This window comes from Micromys minutus (assembly GCF_963924665.1).
Source record: "Micromys minutus genome assembly, chromosome: 14".
NCBI lineage: Eukaryota > Metazoa > Chordata > Mammalia > Rodentia > Muridae > Micromys > Micromys minutus.
In genome coordinates this window covers 1008897-1015648 of record NC_137983.1, presented here as the reverse complement: position 1 = coordinate 1015648, position 6752 = coordinate 1008897, and the positions used below count along the sequence as shown (strand labels likewise).

Here is a 6752-nt window from a genome sequence, read left to right as displayed (position 1 = left end):
AGTTACAAAGGGTCCACATGTTCCCAGCTTGCACTTATAGCCTGGCATTTCTAGAGGAGCTCCTCCCCCACCCACGCCTACAGCTAAAAGTGCCCTTCCTGGAATGGGGGTTCTCCTGTACCTCTGAAAAGGTAAACACCTTAAAGCCGAGTCGTCCTTAGCCTGGAGGTCTAACATGGTCTTTATAATGCAGCCCCAACACATAACATTAAAAGGTGCACTAAATTCTGAAGGTAGCTATGCTGCTAAATAGTTTAAAATTAACTATTGTATGATATTCATTTATGCTTGAAATTTCAGTCCTAAACCAAAATTGTCGCTGCCCACATTGACGTGCTTGTTATCCAGCAGAGCTGACCGTGTCAGTTTGATGCCTGGTTTTAGAGTTAAGCCAAGTTGTTCACTTTGGCCGAAAAGCATGCCATCAGGATTGACCTGATAACTTGGCTGTTATTTCAAAGCAAGTGTTACTGTTTCCTGCAGTCCAGGCGAGATTGACAGCAGCCTCCAACTTCCTGTTCACTTCTGCTAAACTCTGTCCCGTCGTTCACATTAGTATGAAGCTGGAATTCGTCTGTCTTGTAACCAACTGCAAAGAGGCTCTGGGTCACTCTGGACTTCAAGGTCTCAATATTCGCCAGCCAACCCTCATAGCCACCCACCAGAGCGACCCGGATGGAGGGCCCAGCGATGTCAAAGTCCACGTCACAGCCCAGGTTGATATGCTCCCTTTTGTACCCTCTATTGATTTTAGAACCCCTACCCCCGTGTTAGATGAGAAAGATGAATCATGGTCAGCTTCGGTCCAGGAGCAGTGGGTCTTCCACAGTGATCTCAGTGCCCAGGGTGTTGTCTGTGTTCCACGTCTCTGGAAATGTTAGCGCATGCTCAGTCCATCTGGACTTGGTTTCCAGACTCCCGTTCACTTCGGTGGTTTCTGTGTTGGCAGAACCTGAGCTGGTAAATTTCAGTCTTTTCTCCGACTTCGTTTTCAAATCAATTTTTATTAAGCTAAAGAGGTAATCTTGGTGAAGACATCCCTGGTGGACTTGCTAAGATGGATCTTCTTTGTGTATCGTATCTGTCAGCCCGGGCTTTTTTATTGGAGAATTGGTTCATTGAGAAATATTAAAGAGCAATGATTGTTAGTTCCTCTTATTTTTGTTGTTGGAAGTGGTATTATTTGTGCGTGCGTCCGTGCGTCCGTGCATGCGCGCGCGCGCGCGCGTGTGTGTGTGTGTGTGTGTGTGTGTGTGTGTGTGTGATCCTTTTCTTTTGGGTTTGTTGTAGATGATTATTTTCTTGGCTGTAATTATTCTCCCTGTGTTGGAGTTTTCCCTATATCTTCTCTGAAGGACTGGATTAGTAGAAAAATATTGTTTAAATTTGGTTTTGTCATGGAATTTGTTGGTTTCTCCATTTCCGATGATTGAGAGTTTTGCTGTGTTTAGTAGATTTAAGTGGCGCCTGTGGTCTCTGAGGGCTTGCATGGTATCTGTCTAAGAGTCTCTCTTTCATCTCTTACATTCTGTTGGTGACACTTGCCTCTGATTTCCTTCCTCAGTTTCCATTGTTAGGGCTGTTTTCATTTGTGATTTCTTTATTGTTTTGATTTCAGCTTTTAGGTCTGAACCTTTTTGCTCAATTCCTTCACCTGTTTGATGGTATTTTTCTGTATTCCTTTAAGGGAATTATTTGTTTCCTCTTTAAGGACTTTAACCTCTGTCTGTGTTTCCCTGTATTTCTTTAAGGGAGTTATTTATATACTACTTATAAGCTCTATCATCTTCATGAGATGTGGTTTTACATCAGAATCTTGCTCTTCAGTGTTGTAGGGTATTCAGGGTTTGCTGTGGCAGGAGAGATGATGCCACATTATATTGATTTCTGTTGCTTATGTTCTAGCTTGCACTTGCCTTTAGCCATCTGGTTATCTACGATGTTAACTGGCTGAGTCTCAGACCCCCTGGTAGGCAAGTAGTGCCATCTCTGGTTAGGGCAGGCCACCCGTGTCCCTGGTTACAGCAAGCCTCCTGTTTCCCTGTGTCCCTGTGGGTTTGAAGGGCCAAAGTGAAAATGTGAGAGGTCGAATTTGGTCGAAGCCCGAGGACAAGTAACTGTCAACCAATAGGTGCTTTCTGAACTCCTGATTGCAAATCCACTTTTCCTGGATGTACCACAATGGGGCTGTTTGTACAAGGCCCTAGGCAAGCCCCAAACTCCACCTCCAGGGGAGAGAGTGACGTAGATTTTAGCCAAATCAGCCACTCCCTAATTCTCTCCCCTGCGCACACACACACACACACACACACACACACACACACACACACACACAGCATTAGAAAAACAACTATGGCCAATTTTAGAGGCAAATGTATGGAAATCCGGTGGTTGGATCTCGGGCTGTTTAAAAAGAACAGAACAAAGGAGAGAGGCCCTGGCTCCTTTGTGGTCCTGACTCCTTCATCCTCCATGAACACTTTATCCCAGAGCCTTATCGCAGGCTCTGCACTTTTCTAACAGTCAGGCAGGGGTTTATGGTCCTGACCAGCAGGGCTATAATCTTAGCACAGGGCTGAGCATTGGCCTGCCAGAGTTCACAGGCCTGACAGCACCCCGCTGGGATTCATTCCCACACCTCCCAGCCTGAACTTCTCTGGGCCAGGCAGAGAGCACCAGAAGCAGCCTTCCCTGGGATCTGCAGTGAGGACCTACCTTCCCCTGGAGGAGCAGAGTGCCCTCCCCCAGACCGTTAAGTACAACGTGTCCCTGGTTATGGAAGATGGGGATGATGGGGCTCAGTCTGAGACAGAGATGGCTGGGGAAAGGGAAGCTAACCTTTACAGTTCAGGAGTTTCAGGTCTGAAGGAGGTATGGGAGGGGCAGAGGGAGGACGGAAGTCCCCTGAGTTAGCAGTTTGCTCAGAGGGCTTAGAGAGCAGGGAAGATGGGTGGCAGAAGGAAAGCTTACCTGTACAATTTAGGAGTCTGATGGTGGAGAGGTATGGGATATAAAACCATGCCAGGAAGTTTGGTAAGGTAGAGCAGGTAGAGACACAGAGACTTGGTGGCCACACACCTGAGGCTCAGGTGACTCCCAGCTCCCTGCCAGACTCCTGACTTGGAATATGAGTCATGCTTCTCACATAAAAGAGACGTGACCTCTGGTCACTTAGACTCAAGAATTCTCCATGCCAACGAGGTACCTAGGGGCCTGGAGAACATAGCCATTAAGCTTCCCTTCCTAGACAAGGTATTTAATCTCAGGACCACCCTGAGAAAAGGGGTAAGGTTTTATTTATCCATTTTCTGCCATGACAATAATAAACTGTTTGGAAGCCTGGACTGCCTCATCGAGATCTGCTGTGGGGAGCTGTGGAGAAGCCTTCACCTACAGAGCCACAACTAGTCTCCCGGAGAAGGCCTCTCTATACACGCAGCCACAATTACCACCAAGCCTGCCACCGTCAAGCCAAGAACTATCAGTGATGAGACTAGCTAGAGCTTCCATTTCTCCTCCTCCTCCAGCCCCAGGCTAGAAGATATCTCCAGCCTGCAGCCCCCAACTCCATTTTCTGCTCTTCTGTGACTCCCAGCAGTACCTGGGTGTCTAAGGGTCTGAGAACCCCATGGCTCTGGCCTTGTCACAGGCACAGGGACCCCGATCCAGCTTGGGCTTTCTTGTGTCTCCTGTAGTGGCCATTCCTGGTTGTCAACTTGACTATATCTGGAACGAACCACAATCCAGAATTTGGAGACTCACCTATGATCTTGATCTTGAGGCATAGAGGCTAAGAACCTTAGGGAACTAAGGCAAGGAGATCACTGAGCTCAAGGTCATCTGGGACAAAGCAAGTCCCAGATCCAGGTGTGGTGGTACACACCTTTAATCTGGGACACACGTTCTGCTGAAGATCTACTTAAGGACATTGGAAGAAGGAAGGCTGTCTCTCTTCACCTGCTTGCTTTGTGGGACTGAGCGTCTGCTAGATCCTTGGACTTCCACTCACAGCTGCTGCCAACCATTGTTGAGTTGGACAACAGACTTTAAGTCACCAACAAATACCTTACTACACAGAGACTACCATAAGTACTGTGAGAACCCTAATACATCCCCCCTGAGCAGTGTCTTGGTGCTTCCCTGCATATAGCCCACACCTGCCCTGGTGGCAGCATGGGACAAGTGCTGTTAACCTTCCCTTGCTCTGCCTCCACCAGCAGCTGTGCCCTGTGGCTGAGCAGATGTGGGCACACAACCCTACAGAGAGGTTTCAGAAAATGGAGGTCCCCCTGGGATGGCAGGCTCATCAGTCTGTCTTTTGCTTAGCACAGAGGCCACTGATATCCCTTAATTCATTTCTGTCCAGCCTGAGGTACTCTAGAGCAATCTGAAACATTTATTCATGAGAATCAGAATTAGAGACCCCATCCAGGTGGCAGAACCAGGTTGGATAATGTGAAGATCTTCTTCAGTCTCAGGTGCTATGGAGTCATTTCATCCACACCCCTCAGCAACAGCCAGGTATCCTCCGCCCCAATGACCTGACACTATAAAAGGGGCTGCTTGCTTCCTCCTCTCTCTCTCCCTCTCTCTCCCTCTCCCCCCCTCCCCCCTCTCTCCCTCTCTCTCTCCCCCTCTCCCTCTATCACCCTCTTAACTCTTCCATAACCTGAATAAACTCTATTCTGTACTATACTGTTTTGTGGCTGGTCCCAACATGGGCCCCCTAGAGGCATCTCCCTTGCCCCCAGGCCTCGCCGCACCTCCATGGGTCATATATCCCCTACTCTCTTCATCCTTCCCCTAACATTGGTGCCGAAACCCGGGACATCATCTTTTCACAACATTGGTGCCCTGTGACTTTTCCTTTCAGTGACTTTTCCTTTCATTGGTGCCCCGTGTGAGGAGATTATATTTCCTCATGACCAGATATCTCTTTCCTTTCATTTCGTGACTTTTAGCAACATTGGATTGGTGCCTCAAATCAAGAAAATGCAGGTTCCCATCCCGACGCTCACTAGCCCAAGCCCTGGTAAGCTCCCTCCCCACAATGGTCAGAGTAAGCATCCATGAGGTCCCAGGGAAGTGTTCCTGAGCTACCCCTGAGGACAGATGCTTTTACTGACCCTCATTCTAGGACTTTCGTCCTGGGTAAGACCCCCTACTCCTTTTATTGATTCCAGGTCGGGCCGGTTAAGCCGCTCTCATTTCGGAACACCGGCTCTGTGGAGCGCAGCCAGTTATCTCTATCCTCACTCACGGGCTTGTCTTTGCAGCTGTTTGTCCTTATTTCTTGGGATGTTTTGGTTTAATTTACAGTAAACAGAAAACAAACTGCACTCCCTTGCTAGCTATCTGTTGCCTAGTTTTCTGTGTGAAGAGGGGGTCTGGCCCACCCCTAGCCTCTGCTTGGGACTCTGTTTGCTAGACCTAGCTGTTCCCATCCCACATGTGCTTTTTCCGTTCTCTTTGTTTGCTGGAAGCTGGTGGGCAGGCATCTGGTCCCGCGGGAGGCACAGCCATGCTGCAAGGAACCAGAACAAACTGCCTGAAGTCAATAGAGCCTGCCGGTAGGCGGGCTTCCTGGAAGCAGGAGCAGCCACGGACACTGCTGCTGCAGGAGCCGCAGGGCGGGCCGAGGTTCCTCAGGCCTAGTGGGCCGAGTGCCCCAGGCTCCTGCCACTCCCTGGGGGCAGCGAGCAGTAGGGTGGCAATTGGGTTTCTGCAGGGACCCTGGCCCTGCTGTAAGTCCCTAGGGAAACTGTGAAAGCAGACCTCCTGGTAAGCAGTGGCCTGCCTGGCAGATCGATCACACACGTGGTCGCCCGCCATGGTCCCCGCCATGGGGGCAGCACAGGTACTCCCTCATCCACCGAGGGGCCACGTGCCGCGCCCCCTGGCCGGAATCGCTTGTCCAGGACTTCTAGGACTTCCGCCTGCCTTAGCCTTGCCCTGCCGCCACAGAACCACACCCCCTCCCTGTACGTGAGTGCCTCCAGTGCACCAACTGCACTATCTCACCCGCGTGCAATAGTGCCTGTCTCAAACATATTTTATTTCCCTTTACTATTTTCAATCTTTTTCTGCCTGCTAGATTAAAGTTTTCTTTATTCTGAGCCAGATTTCTGACTGCATTGACAGCTAAGGTAACTGCAGCTTAACAACCAAAAGAAACAGATTTCTATTTTCTAACAAGTAGTTGAGATATAGGCTCTTTACAGATCTAACTGGTTACTTTCTTACGTAAACTCAGGTTCCATTAATTCTTGCTCCATGACTTTTCCTATCATGGATGAGCTTTCATTGTGTAAATTAAGACATACGTCCTTTAATGAAAGTATTTGAAATTATTCTAAATAAGATAGAATGTGAAAGGCCATGAAGAGCCCTTACCCATCAGAAAATCTTCAGACACAACCATACTGCTCTGCACTCCCAAGTTTCTGTGGCTGGCTGGGAGCGCACTCTTGCCGGCCTGGACTCCACTGTGGTTACCACTCTCCTGGAGCTCTGTCCTTGCCCAATCTTCCTATTCCAAAGCCCGGCTGAATTCCACCCTGATAAATTTTTTTTCCCTCTGGCCCACCTGAGTGGCCTGGAATGTAAAACACTAGATGATCTTAGTTTAGAATCAACAGATGATACAACCGCTGGGCATGGAATCTATCGGCCTAAATCACCAGCTGCTCCGTTAGAACTGCCGGCAGCAGTGGTGGTATCCACCACCAGAACAGTTGCTGGTCCATGTCTTG

At 49.0% G+C, this 6752-nt stretch overlaps 1 pseudogene across 1 annotated transcript; it reads right to left on the bottom strand.

Annotated features, from left to right (window-relative positions):
• Positions 1-282: 282 nt before the first annotated feature.
• On the bottom strand, positions 283-5844 carry LOC308429657 (non-selective voltage-gated ion channel VDAC1-like; annotated as a pseudogene). The gene is made up of 3 exons: positions 5450-5844; positions 2716-2803; positions 283-1081 (listed from the first exon to the last, which is right to left on the bottom strand). The product of its transcript is annotated as a non-selective voltage-gated ion channel VDAC1-like (transcript).
• Between the last annotated feature and the right edge of the window lie 908 nt (positions 5845-6752).